Genomic DNA, 14826 nt, shown 5'->3' with positions numbered 1-14826 from the left:
GGTTGGTGGAAAATTTGGAAGGTGGAGGACCAGGCCCAATCTGAATACAGCATCAGCATGCAAAGCAGTGGGAAATTTTTTTTTTAGAACCACTTTCCAGGGGGGTTAAAAGTAAGCAGGGGAATAACATCGTATTTTTTTGATATGAGGTTGCATTACAAACGCTTCTCCTTCGCACCATCAATATTGCAACCGCCAGTAAGGTGTTGATAATTCGCCTGTGTGGGTGACCCATTGCATTCCAAATTGATAGGGACAAGGGAGAGTTCTCCCTCATGCTGCTTCTCTGGTGAGTTCTGTGGGAGACAACACGGTAGCCATCCCCAAGACTCACCATGTGCCTAAGACCCTCTTGTGGTGTGGATTAGCGTTAGAGCCACAACTCGAAGGGTCAGGATAGTCCAGAGTAGGATGGCATGGAGCAAAGCCAGCTATCCAGCCTGTTTTCCACTTCTTGCCTGATTCACCATCTACTGGCCTGCATCACCACCTGTCGGCCTGATTAATTGCATTGCCATGTTGCCTACCTTGTCTCTACTCACTTGCTGTGCCATTTTTGTGAATGGGCTACATGGTCCGAAGACCGTGTTAATGGACATGCGGGCCCTTTGTGCAAATTTTCTCAGCCCTCCAGGCCATTTCAAAAATGCCAGTCGTAAAGTGGTCACAAGGGAGCAATAAAATAATGAACTTTGGGACAACCACTGGCTTAGAGGAGGAAGCCTGAAGAAATGGAATCACAGTGCTGAGAAAAATGAACATTTTGGATGTCATTAAGGTATATGTTGCCCTTCCATCAGCCACACTTGTGTACATATGGCCTTTTTGTATACACTGTAGAGGCTCGTATGAGAGCTAACACACAGAACGTACAACAAGGCACTTTCAGGAAGCAAAGCAGGGAATTTGAAAGAGGTGGGTTTGGGGTGGATTAGCAGGGGTAGAAAAGATTGTGGTTTTGGATGGGAGAAGATAAGAGATGGTGGTGAACAGCTGTATGGAAGAGGGGATTGAAGAGAGTGTGGGAGTTTGTTCCAAAGGCAGGAAAAAGAAGAGGAATGAAAGTAGGACTTTGGGGCTTCTGATGCACCTCAAAACTTAACATGCAAGTGAATGGGGGAAAAGGGAAAAAGTTACAGAATTACACCAAAATCCTCCCAATTTCATCTCTTTTTCCTTCCTTTTCTTCTCAAAGTTTCCCAAAAGCTTTCTCCCTTTTTTCAAGGGTTCTGAGGTACTTCAAATATTTACACGATTGACACCAAAATTCATCATAATTCCAACAAATATTCGTTCATGGTTACTCATCATCGTCGAGTGTACCAGTTAAAAAAGGCGGCGGTAGTCCGTTAAAACCCCCCAACCCTTATTTTAATGATATATATATATATATATATATATATATATATATATATATATATATATATATATATATATATATATATACCTATATATTGTTACGGATTTTAGAATCCGGTCTGATGAATGCATCCACACATACAGGTCCTTAAATGCATGTTTAGATTTGCCCCACCCCCATGTCTAATGGGATTTAAATGTGATGCGTTGAGAAGGGTAAAGGATAGATCCCCTCTCTATGGGAAGCTTCTTTCTTTACAACAGACACGTTCACACACATTTCTTTCACGAGCTCTGAAGTCCGCCCTCATTTTTCCTCAGCAACATTATTTCATGAGCTCTGAAGCCCGCCCCCATTCTTCCTCAGCAGCAATCTGTTGTGAGCTCCAACACCCGCCTTTTTTTAGAGCGCACGGGTCGTCATGGTAACCGTGCCCCAGTGGGGTGGGGTGGGGTGAGCTTGGGGCAGATGGCACCCCACGGAGACGGCCTGGGGATATAAAAACGAGGAGAGAAAGGAGGGGAAAAAAGCGTTCTAAAGAGAAAAGCATGAGGAGAGATAAAGTCTGGAGAGAGAAAAAGTCCGAGGAGAAAAAAGTCTGAAGAAGAAAAGTCCGAGGAGAAAAAGTGAGAAGAGAAAGGAGGGGGAAAAGCGTTCTGAAGAGAAAACCGTGAGGAGAGGAAACGCGAAAGGAGAGAGGAGAAAGAAAAGGGCGAGAGAAGCGACCAAGAAGCGGGTGTCTGACCAGCGCCGACGAGACAAATTCGCCCTTCCCAGTGCTTCGGCAAGTGAGCATGTGGTGTGGGTGTGAGCAGCGCCGCCAACAAGTGAGGCACGGGTCGATCACCAACAACACCAGTGTCTAAACCCATGACGGATGATCTCGGTGCCCTCCAGACTTTGACTGGCGTTCAAGGCTGCCCCGCGAGAGGGTGCACGGCAAAGCTGGGTGCTGGCGACGGACGTAACATGCACGCACGCATTTTCAGGACGTTTTCGCTTCACGGAGGACTTTCTGGTGAGCGAGACGATTCTCCCCCTCCCCTCCCCCAACCCTCCCCCTGAATGATCTGCTGGGTATACCCTTATCTGTATTTAGCTGGAAGTAAGTCAATCCCCAAAAAGCATCTGCTCTTTGTCTCTTTCCTGGCATTTTGATTGATTTTGCTTTGAAATTTATTCCTCATTTACCTCAGCAAATAAAAAGTTCTTTTTATTTATTTATTTATTTATTTTATTATTATTATTAATAAATTATTGGTCGATTTCCAACCTGTCTGTTTTTGTCCTTTCCTTCCATTGGTCTAGCATTGTCCGAACAGAGATAGACTGGGAGGTAATTACCACAGATTTGACCAAAAAATCATCGGCATGCACCAGCGGTTAAAACGCTCAGCCACCCGAATTAAAATCTCATCAGATAACATTGGTGCTTTGCCGAGGGCGCGCTCCCCGCTCAGGTAACCACGTGATCTCTAGTTCAACAGAATAATTAGACAGCGGACACTGGAACTCGTGGTTGACTGGGTGGCGTTCATGGTTTTAAAACAACCCACCGTACCATCACGTTAATTGTGAGCGGTAGCCCCAGGTCCGGCTCTACCGAGGACAACCAGGGATTAGTCCCCCTGAGTGACAAGCTGGTGTCTCGGTATCCGTGGCCGTAATGATTATATATATATATATATATATATATATATATATATATATATATATATATATATATATATATATATATATATATAGATATTTGTTACAGTTGTGGAAATTCACAGAACACCATTCAGGTTCCCCAAAGATCAGTTATATTGATACGTGTGTGTCCAGATTAGATTTCCCCACCAATGTCTAACGGGAATTATTTGTGAGCCGGGCTGTGCATCTTCGAGTTAGCCGTTATTCTTTTGCTATCTTTGTTTTAAAATAAACAACATCTCCTCACCACATTCGACACAACCACCAACATCTCCTCATCTCCTCAACAAGGTTGTAGTGTGATTAAAAGCACACCTGTAGCTGGATTTTGGCGTTGATCCGAAAGCTGCGACTGGATTTCCACGGTCGGTGGGCGCGCGGCCGCAATTAGCTAAAGGCGGTCTCCCGCACGCCGGAGTGGCGAGAATCCACAACAATATGATAAACCCAAGAGACAACGGGGTGCAGGACATCAATTTAGAAATAAAGGAGATAAGATCATTGATACTCTAATGGGTGTAGGTTCAACTAATCTTAAACCGAATGACCGAATTGGTTCAACTGCTTCTGTTTTGGGAAATGTAGTGGGTGCTATAAATAGTATAAAAGACGCCCAAAGGGAGTCCCAGAAATTGCAAGCAATAAAAGAAATTCAGAAAGGCAAAACTCCATTCTCCCCGAGAATGACAGAAAATAATTCAAATACTTGGATCAGGGTTTCAAAAGATTTAACATCAAAATAAATACAAGCATGGAAGCAATTGATAGAATCTTTGATTTGGATGATACCATTCCACCTAAAAAGTCATCACAAACTCCACCTAAAAAGAAGACTACTTCAAGGTAAATGCTATAACAGGAACAGACTGGAATATAAATGGAACAAAAAGATTTGAAATAAATCATCAACAAAGTTATTTGAATCTCACCGATAGTTTCTTGTTGTGTAAATTTTAATTCGCTAAGGCTGGGAATAACACAAATGCTACATTCGAGAAAATGTTTGATAGTGTTCGTTTGTATATTGGAACACAAGAAATTGAAGCTGTTGATTATGTCTCTGCTACATCTGAAATGGCTGCCCTACATGCCAGGAGGCATAATGGGAGTAAACACACACACACACACACACACACACACACACACACACACACACACACACACACACACACACACACACACACACACACACACACACACACACACACACACACACACACACACACACACACACACACACACACACACACACACCTGAAATGATGACATTTACACCATATTCATTTTGTGATAGAATGGGTAAGCGTGCTGTCAAAGGTTTTATTCCTGATATGATAACAGAAACAAACACAGACCCCAGTTAGAGTCAAAGAAAAGGAATGTATAACGATGATACAAAAGCAGAAAATAGTTTTACCAAGGCAGTTCCTCTTAAAGGTATGTTTAACCTCCACCATCGAAGATGGATGGAGGTTACTGTTTTCACCCCTTTCTGTTTGTTTGTTTGTTTGTTTGTGAACAGTATTACGGATAAACTCCTTGACGCATTTCGACGAAACTTGGTGGGGGGGTTAGGTCTGGTCCAAGGATCATGCCATGAGATTTCGGACTTGTTCCAAAATCCAATATGGCCGCTATGGCGGCCAATTTGAAAAAATATTAGAATTTTTTTTTTTTGCATTTCTACATGTTGTAAGTGATTTCCAACCCCCCCCCCAAAAAAAAAATTGTTAGAGAAAAAAAATTTTTGTAACTTTTTTTTTTCAACAAAATTTAGATTTCTTTTTTTGCATTTCTACATGTTTCAAGTGATTTCCACCAAAAAACATGCCAAAATTATAATTGCAGCTGATTTTGGAACTTCAGGTGGATATACCCACGTAAAATCAATTTCTGTCTCAAGGAATCTTGTTATGACGAATGAATTGAGAATGTAAAAGTTAAAAGTAAAAGGGAAAGTTGCAAACTATAACGCTGTGAGCACTGTTGACATCAAATTGAATGAATAGGATATCAGGTTCACTTGAGTGACCTAGCAGTATTGGCGGCAGAGGTTTTGCATTCTACCGAGTGCTCCCCCTCTCGTTGGATTGTGTGATTATGATAAAGTTCTGTACGGACTTAAAATTAGATTTGAACTACAAAGGAATGATCATGAAAATACATTACTTTTTGGTGATGGTAATGCTTTTGGTGATCAGAATAAATTTGTTGTTGATAAAATAAGTTTGTATATTAGTGAATCGATCTATATATTACTAAAACTCTCATCTTGTACATATGTATGTATGTATGTATGTTCCCGAAATACAGCCAAAACGGTACATGATAGCTGAAAAATTTTAGTGCCACCTTACTCACCATTCTCCTGCAGTGTGCATTATCGAGTTTCGTTAAAATCGGGCAAAGAAAAAAATTATTAAAACATCAATTCCCGATTCAGTGAAGTACTCTTCGGAAGAATTTGATCAATGCAAACAACCTCAGTGGTATAGTTCGCTGGAGCTTTCTTTTTTTTTGAAATGATTTATTTTAAAATCTCAAACATTTAGTATAGACAAATAATTCATTTTTAAGAATAAAATAAACATTGCCATTTTGATCTTATACTTCCGTGCTCATTAACCTCCGCCATTGAAGATGGACGGAGGTTACTGTTTTCACCCATGTCTGTTTGTTTGTTTGTGAACAGTATTACGGAAAAACTCCTTGACGGATTTTGACGAAACTTGGTGGGGGAGTTACGTCTGGTCCAAGGATCATGCCATTAGATTTCGGACTTGGTCCAAAATCCAATATGGCCGCTATGGCGGCCAATTTGAAAACATATTTGAATTTTTTTTTTGCATTTCTACATGTTTTAAGTGATTTCCAACCCCCCCCAAAAAAAAAATTGTTAGAGAAAAAAAATTTTTGTAACTTTTTTTTTTTTCAACAAAATTTCGATTTCTTTTTTTGCATTCCTACATGTTTCAAGTGATTTCCACCAAAAAAACATGCCAAAATTATAATTGCAGCTGATTTTGGAACTTCAGGTGGATATACCCACGTAAAATAAATTTCTGTCTCAAGGAATCTCATTATGACGAATGAATTGAGAATGTAAAAGTTAAAAGTAAAAGGGAAAGTTGCAAACTATAACGCTGTGAGCACTGTTGACGTCAAATTTAATGAATAGGATATCAGGTTCACTTGAGTGACCGAGCAGTATTGGCGGCGGAGGTTTTGCACTCTACCGAGTGCTCCCCCTCTCGTTGGATTTTGTGATTATGATAAAGTTCTGTGCGGACTTAAAATTAGATTTGAACTACAAAGGAATGATCATGAAAATACATTACTTTTTGGTGATGGTAATGCTTTTTGGTGATCAGAATAAATTTGTTGTTGATAAAATAAGTTTGTATATTAGTGAATCGATCTATATATTACTAAAACTCTCATCTTGTATATATGTATGTATGTACGTTCCCGAAATACAGCCAAAACGGTACACGATAGCTCAAAAATTTTAGTGCCACCTTACTCACCATTCTCCTGCAGTGTGCATTATCGAGTTTCGTTAAAATTGGGCAACGAAAAAAATTATTAAAACATCAATTCCCGATTCAGTGAAGTACTCTTCGGAAGAATTTGATCAATGCAAACAACCTCAGTGGTATAGTTCGCTGGAGCTTTCTTTTTTTTTGAAATGATTTATTTTAAAATCTCAAACATTTAGTATAGACAAATAACAATTCATTTTTAAGAATAAAATAAACATTGCCATTTTGATCTAATACTTCCGTGCTCATTAACCTCCGCCATTGAAGATGGACGGAGGTTACTGTTTTCACCCCTGTCTGTTTGTTTGTTTGTTTGTTAGTGAACAGTATTACGGAAAAACTCCTCAATGGATTTCGACGAAACTTGGTGGGGGGATGAGGTATGGTCCAAGGATCATGCCATTAGATTTTGGGCTTGGTCCAAAGTCCAATATGGCCGCTATGGCGGCCATTTAAAAAAATATTTGAATTTTTGTTTTTGCATTTCTACACGTTTTAAGTGATTTCCAACCCCCCCTTCCCCCCCCCAAAAAAAATCTTGGAGAAAAAAAAAAAAACTTGGAAATTTTACTTTAAAAAAAAAAAATTCGATTTTATTTGAAAAAAATATATATTTTTTGCATTTCTACATGTTTTAAGTGATTTCCACCCCCCCAAAAAAAATTGTTAGAGAAAAAAAAACAAAATTTTGCAATTTTTTTCAAAAAAATTCCGTTTTTTTTTTTCGCATTTCTCCATGCGTGTCGATCTAGTTTAGTTTATTCAATCGTTGTTCAGTTGAGTCTGATCCGTTTTGACCTACAATGAATAGGATATCAGGTTCACTTAAGTGACCCAGCAGTATTGGCGGCGGAAGTTTTGCACTCTACCGAGTGCTCCCCCTCTAGTTTTATTAATGTCGTGAACAATCTTTGGTAAATCACGAGTGGTGGAGGTTGAAATCAAGTTTCATCGGAATTGTATGTGTCGTTTCTCAGAAGAAAGCAAATACCTATTTTGGGAGGCAATCACCCCCCCCCCCCATAGACCCCCAGAAGACCCCGATTTTTTAATGGTGTGAACAAACTTTGGTACATACAGGGTGCTGAAGGTTGTGGTAAAGTTTCATCAAAATTGCACGTGTCGTTTCAGAGAGGAAGTTGCAAGAATTTGTGGATGGACGGACGGATGATGCGCCATCCCTTAAGCTCCCGGAACTATATTCCAGATGAGCTAAAAGGTGCTAAAGATTGGCAGAGTGCGAAGTGCGAAGATACTGAGATAATAAAAGTGCTTAGAATCGTCAGATAAAGAGCAGCAGAGCGCCGTAGTTGCAAATCAAATTTCTCCCTGAAATCAGAAAAGAAGAATTTTGAGTTCGTATCGGTGCTGCGAGATGCACAGAGCTTGCAAAGAGGGCTTCTGAGAAGCACCTCGCTGAACAAGATGCGTTTCTGGTTCCTTTCCTTCGTTGACGTGTTGAATGAGTAGTCGCCTCCTGCTGGAACTGAAACGAAACTGCCTCCAGACACTGTCAGGCTCTACCTCTGGGTTTGCCGATCGTCTTTGTTTGTGAATTTCTCCAGTGTCAAGATGTTTGTTGAATGGATGGACAAAGTACACAGATGGTTAAGCTTAACATGTTATCGTCGGCGCGGGGTGTGTGGGAGGGGGGGATGATAACTGTATGATCTGTATCTGATTTAGTCAAGGAGTGTACATCGATTCCGTGATTGCTGGTGATGCATGTTTTTCTCTCCTCCAATCTCCCGTCCCTCATTTATGAAATCAAATTACTTCCATTAACTTGTGTCGCTGATTCACGGTTCATCATTTGGCTATTAACGACATCGTACTCAGCACAGTTGTGGGAAATTGGTATCATTACCTCATTGGAGGCTTTATAAAAAATATTGCTGCACTACCCAAGCCACCACTCAGGCTTTCATCCTGTTTATAGGGCGATCCGGATCGATTATGAGATTCTCGTCAGAATTCTCTGTACCTCAAAAACCAAAGTAAAGATCAATTTGGCTTTCCCGGCAGACGGCACATTGTCCGTTTTGACGATCCGTTGCTAAATTGGTGATCGTGTGGGTGGAGGCTTTGACCTCAACCTTAAGTCCACCCGGTGGTCTGAGGTATTATTGGTTTGTCACGATTAGTATTGGGAAACTGGTCAGAATCCGGCGACTGTAACAATATATTATTGTGTCACACAACACATAGCAGTCCCAAGACAGTTATTTAATTCGTATCCATTTTAGATAGACCCTTCCTCATGTCTCGTGGGTATTTGGGACAAAATGCATTGCAAGGGGTTTTAGACAGGTTTTATATCTCATTGTTTATTCTTTTATCTATTTTATTTAACTTTACTTTGGCCACATGACCTCTCCTCTCTCAGAATCATGGAGCTCCGTCGCATGGCCGGGTTCGGGGGTGAATGAGGGCATTTCCGATGCCGAATCCTCACCTGGTCAGGGTCAAGGCTGAGGTGAGCGGTCGCATGCCAATGGCGGTGTGAAGATACACCCACGGCCTGCCTCCAGGGCTCCGCCCTCGCAGGAGGATTATAAATGCACTGAGTTCCACATCTTCGCTCTCTTTGTCTGGCTCTTCGTCTGGCCCTGCCTTCATCTTGTATGGCTCAATCTGTACATCACCGTTGGTTGCTGCGCTGAGCAGAGCGAATGTAGGGGAAGCTGGGCCAAGCTCAGCAAGAGCCAGGCGCCGGATGAGGTGCAGTTCTGCACGAATAAATAATTACACAAACAAATTTCCCCACGCCCACGATAAGTCTATTCTCCCCACGTGCTCTTTGCTTCATTTCCGACACACCCCCTCCCTGAACTTACATCTCTACAACTTCCTCTCCACCTCATCTACCAATCACAGCACATCTCATTGCAACTTCTCACTCACACACCATAGACACCCCATTTTTTTCCTTCCTCCCCCTCCTAAGCGACTGGTTGCCCGTCGACCGTACCAGACACAAAGAGGTTATACTTTCTCTCATCTTTCTACTATTCTCAGGCTTGTGTCCGATGACACCTGTCCTGTTAGCATAATTAAGATTGTAGAAGTTTAGTATCGGTATAACTCTGCTCTGCATCATCTCTTTTATATGCAACTGTATCTTCTTTAACCGCACCTCAATAATCCTTGCTTTCCCTGGTGTACGTATTACTTGTAATGAAACCATTTATTATTGTTCACATGCCTTTCCTCACCCTCGTGAAAGAAATAAATTGTTTATGTTATAAAGGTACCCAGCTCGTTTTTTTTGTTGTTGTTTTTTTCCCCCCTCCATCGGTCCAGCATGGTCCGCACGTAGTTAGCCGGGAAGTTCTACCCCACTAATTGGTTCTAATTAGCAGGTGTGAACTTGGCAGCTCTGCTCAGCTGCACCTCATACAGTAAGTTAATGCAAGTACGCATTGAGGGCACGACACCCCCCCTTTGGTATGGTTATTCACAGGTAAGGTACCACATGGAGTAGTGCAACCCTGCAGGATTGGCAGTACCAACTGGCGTTCGTGGTTGCCTAGCAACCCATCAGCGTCCAGTGTTATCTGTGCTTGGCGGCCTTAAGACCGGGCGTTCGGGAGGGACGTGGCAAGCCTCGAACTTCGGATCCACAACAATGTACATATATATATATATATATATATATATATATATATATATATATATATATATATATATATATATATATATATGGCAAACGCACACTATTAATTGTAATCGATAGGGGGCAGGTGATGATGGGGGTCATGGAGATGATGGGGGTCACGGAGATGATGGGGGTCACGGAGATGATGGGTAAGGAAGAAGCAAAAACACTCACAGCAAATTCACCTTTTGAAGAGAACCTCTCACAGACTTTTGTTTCCTCCAGTTTACATATTCCCCCTCCTACCTTTACCCCATCTCATCTCCCTTGGTTTACCTCAGATTACCTGTTTTACATTTACTCCCCTTCAAACCCCGAGAAAACGTCGCGGTTCACATTCTTCGTGAAGGGGTTTTAAATCGATGACGTCATCACAAAACACCATCCTTCAGCGTCTCCCATTTCTCACATCATGAACATTTCGTTCCAAATCGTAAAAAATGAAAATATATTTAACAAACATGTTATAATCTGTACCACGAGCTTTAGCACTACTCACAGACTCGTTTAAAACACAAACATGTACAACACTTACCCTCCTCACAACTCGTCTGCAAACTTTCTGTCGCTGGGCGAATCACTTCAACATAGAACCGTGATTGGACAACGCAAGGATCTTCTTCTTCTCGTTTTGATTACACAGAACATCGCTGGAATCCTTCTTGATCGTTATTTCACCCCCACTGAAAACATAGCATGTTTACAACCAGAGCATTGTTTCCAGGTTAGAATCTTATTAAAAGGTTTTCTGCACAAAAATATCCAACGCTGAGAAAAAAAAAACGAGTAAAAAGAGGGTCTGACATGCCAAGCTAACATATACACCTCCGTTGGCATTTCGAGATTTCAACACCAATGGAAGGTTGTTGTTGTTGTTAATTGTTGTTTTACCGGTTGTTCGACGATGAGATGCCTTCCTCTGCGTTATCCCTACTGGACTGAAAATAATTATAATGCTCTTAACCAGTCTCTGGTATCGCTGCCGTGAGTTGGAGACAGTGTTGCCAACACCGCGCCAGAGATGCACAATTGGGCTCCTCCGGGCTTTCCGCCGCGCCACATTAAAAAGCTGCCGCACCTCGTCAAAAACTGGGTTATTTTGCTTTCTCTCAAGGCGCAGCACTCTTTTTCTATCTCAAGGTGCATTGCACTGCCCGATGGTGCTCCACCCGGTGAAAAGAACCGCTGAACCGGAGTGTATGTTCGAAACGGCGCGATGATTCCATGACAGGGGGTTTCTGGCCGTGTGGGTACAGAAAACAAAGCACGTGAATCGTGAATGGGTGATCATCGTGAGCGGTTGTGTTCCATCGACACAGAAGGCCAATGATAAAGAGGAAGAACAGGAACGTGTCTGACAAGGGACTGGAATGATCGACAGCTCGGGAAGGAGAACGAGCGAAACACACTTTACAGTCATGATCACGGCTCGACCTTCAGAACCGTTAAAAATAGTTTAAAAAAATCATTATCACGTCCTTCAGATATAATAGGAGTTAATAATTACTCTAATCATCGATTAAGTAATTGTTTAAAAATCAAACACGATATTTAATTGTATTGAAGTTTTAAAATTGTTCAAGAATGAGAAGCGGAAAAAAAATCAAAATGTTTTCTCACGTCAAAATTGTTTGGAAAAGCGGTTTTATTTGTCTTTCTATGAAGTGGACTTCAAAAGTTTGGGAAATCCTGAGCATTAGCCAATGACGTCATGACAAAATCCATATAATGACCACTGTGCAACCCCTGTGGTGCATTTTGTTTCAATGGGAACATCTGAAATTGGTTTGTAGACAGTAGACACCCTTAGGCCAGAGCAGGTGTGGGAGCATGTGCCAGAGCAGCGCGTCACTGCGTCCATTCCCTGGGCCTCCGTCTGGCCATCCCCCCAGGCAGATGCCAGGCCCATCCCCATCTCCTGGAGATGCCGATCTACCTGCTGCAACCACGAGGCACGTGGTCGGCCCATTGGCCTCCTCCACTCATGAGACTCCCTCACTGAGAGAATCTGTTGAGCAGTATCAGCATCAGGAAAACGAGCCACATGTCCATACAGCCACAGCTGATACTCACGGACTATGCGAGTTCCAAATCTCATTTGAGTCTCTCTCAGAAACCGCTCGTTGGACACAAAGTCCGACCAGCGATAGCCAAGGATTCTCCGAAGAGACCTGGTACCAAGCAAATTAAGTCTCCGTCTCAAATCCCTGCTCGGAGTCCAAGTCTCACATCCATAGAGTAAGACTGGAAGCACCAAGGACCTGAAGACCTGGACTTTCGTCCTCCTGCACAAGTACCGGCAGCAGCACACCACATGATCCAGTGAATCCATGACTCCGGAGGCCTGACCCAGACGTCGCTTGACCTCTGGCTAACAGCCAGCACAGACATAAATATCACTGCCAAGGTAAGTGAATGTCTCCATGACCTCAACATCCTCACCACAAATAGGTCCAGACAAGATAGCAGCATCAAAGATGTTATTGAAAGCCTTGATCTTAGTTTTGACCCAGGAAACCCATAATCCCAGTAGCTCTGACTCCTCATTCAGCACCTCGAGGGCCCCCAAAAGGATATCCGGAGTCTCCGCAAAGATGACTGCATCATCTGAGAAATCAAGGTCAGATATCTTGACTTTCCCAAACGAAGCACCACAACTTGATTTCTCCAACATCCTCCCCAGAATCCAGTCCGTATAAGCGCTGAAAAGTGTGAGGGTCAATACACAGCCCTGACAAACTCCAGTAACAACTGGAAATAAGTCAGAGATGGTATCTACATCTCACAGCACTCTCTGTACCAGAGTATAGTTCAGATATCAGATCGATTAGTTTTGATGGCACCCCACGAAGACTGAGAATCCTCCAGAGGGCATCCCGATTCACTGAATCGAACGCTTTGCAGAGATCAACATAAGCTGCAAGCAGCCCCTCCCGAAACTCTCGTCTGTGTTAGGTGAAGACCTGAACAGCAAGGATACGGTCAATCGTTGACCTCTTTGATGTAAAGCCTGACTGTTCTGGGTGTTGGTGCTCATGCAGATGGTGGCAAACCCGATCAAGAATTATCCGAGCAAATACCTTGCCTGCCACTGAGAGCAGCGTCATCCCTTGGTAGTTGTTGAAGTCCTGGCGATCGCTCTTCACTTTCCAGAGAGGGACAACAAGACCCCTCTTCCAGTCAGTTGGGATGATGCCTGTGTTCCAGGCAGAGCACAGAACTGCATGCAACGACACGAGTGCAGCATTTTGACGAGCCTTGAGAAGTTCAGCATGGATGCTACAGATCCCAGAAGCTTTAACCATTTCAACCGGTTCACCACAGCTTGTGTTTCCACAAACGAAGGTAGACCACAGTTGATTGGAAGGTCAGCAACAGGGATAGTAACACCCCTGACATCCAACTCAATAGCTGGTGTTTCAGCCTGGTCCAGCTGCTCAAAGTAACCAGCCCAAAGGGCGTTGACTTTGGACTCCTCTGTCAAGAGCCCACCACCCTCCGATTAAACTGCAGTGCACCGAAGGACGGACTTGGAGGAACGCAATGTGTGAATTCCCTTGTAAGCAGGAAGAGAATCACTTGACTACAGGTGATGCTCTACTCCATCACAGATTCCTCGCACATAGGCCTCTTTGTCCACCCTTAGCGCACGTCCAGTTTTATCCCTCGACTCCCTGAACAGCTTGGCTCTGCAACTCTGGTCAATGGTATCCAGTGTCCCTTGAGAGACAAAATTCTTCTTCGTCCTCGAGTGAGTTCTAAGACATCTACCGGCAACATCAAAGATGGTGGTCTTGAAGGCGCTCCACAACTCTTCAGGATTCCTGAAAGCACCCAGACCCCCCGAATCCCTACTCAGCCTGTTCACAAACTCCTCAGCTACCCTCTAATCCTTGAGATTGCCAACATCCAGCCTAGGCTGGGATGGGACCATTCTCCTGGATTTTAGCTGCAACTTCAGAGTTGCGACAAGCCGGTGGTCAGTATTGAGGAACTGACCCTGTGTAGACCCTGCATTTCTGGGTCATCCTCCAGCGACTATCACATTAGCACATGGTCAGTCTCCTTTGCCACACCACCATCGTTGGAATACCAAGTCACGTGATTAGCTTGTGGGCGCTGAAATCGTGACCGGCCACCCTAAGTCCATGACTTCTTGAAAAGTTAAGGAACTTAGTGCTATTCTGGTTCATAGTTCCTGACCCATGGGGACCAACACATGTTTCATGACCATCTATATCACTTCCAGTCGATGCATTGAAATCCCCCAAGACTAGTAGAGTGTCTTGTCTGGGGCACTGATCAACCAGACTCCAGTGCGGCATGGAATGCATCCTTCACAGTGAGATCACTCGCCTCAGTCGGACATATACAGAGACCAGGCAAACGACACCCGAGGAGTGACGAATCCTTCGTCTCATAATACGCTCATTGACAAGTGTTACCTCAATTATCATTGGAGTCAGCTTGTTGAGCACAGCTGCAGCAACTCCAATGGCATATTAATAATATGACTGCCGAATCACGTGACCGATGACATTATGACATTTTATTCTGTGGACCATTTTAAC

The 14826-nt window shown here is 43.0% G+C and overlaps 1 protein-coding gene across 2 annotated transcripts in view; it reads right to left on the bottom strand.

The window, feature by feature from the left end:
- LOC147009492 (uncharacterized) overlaps nt 1-14826 on the bottom strand; it is a 170951-nt gene that overhangs the window by 52870 nt on the left and 103255 nt on the right. The window contains exons 1-2 of one of the 2 annotated variants that reach the window (XM_085861896.1): nt 11147-11533; nt 10791-10938 (exon numbers count right to left, since the gene is read on the bottom strand). The exons of the other annotated variant lie outside the window; for it this stretch is intronic. The gene's annotated coding sequence lies outside the window, so the exon portion shown is untranslated. Of the gene's footprint in view, nt 1-10790; nt 10939-11146; nt 11534-14826 lie in introns of those variants that run through there. 2 annotated transcript variants of the gene reach the window in all.

This window comes from Eptatretus burgeri, chromosome 17 (genome assembly GCF_056783735.1).
Source record: "Eptatretus burgeri isolate ZD-2024b chromosome 17, Ebu_testis_v1, whole genome shotgun sequence".
Lineage (NCBI taxonomy): Eukaryota > Metazoa > Chordata > Myxini > Myxiniformes > Myxinidae > Eptatretus > Eptatretus burgeri.
Note: the sequence above shows the minus strand (reverse complement) of the source record. Positions and strands in the feature narration are given on the sequence as shown.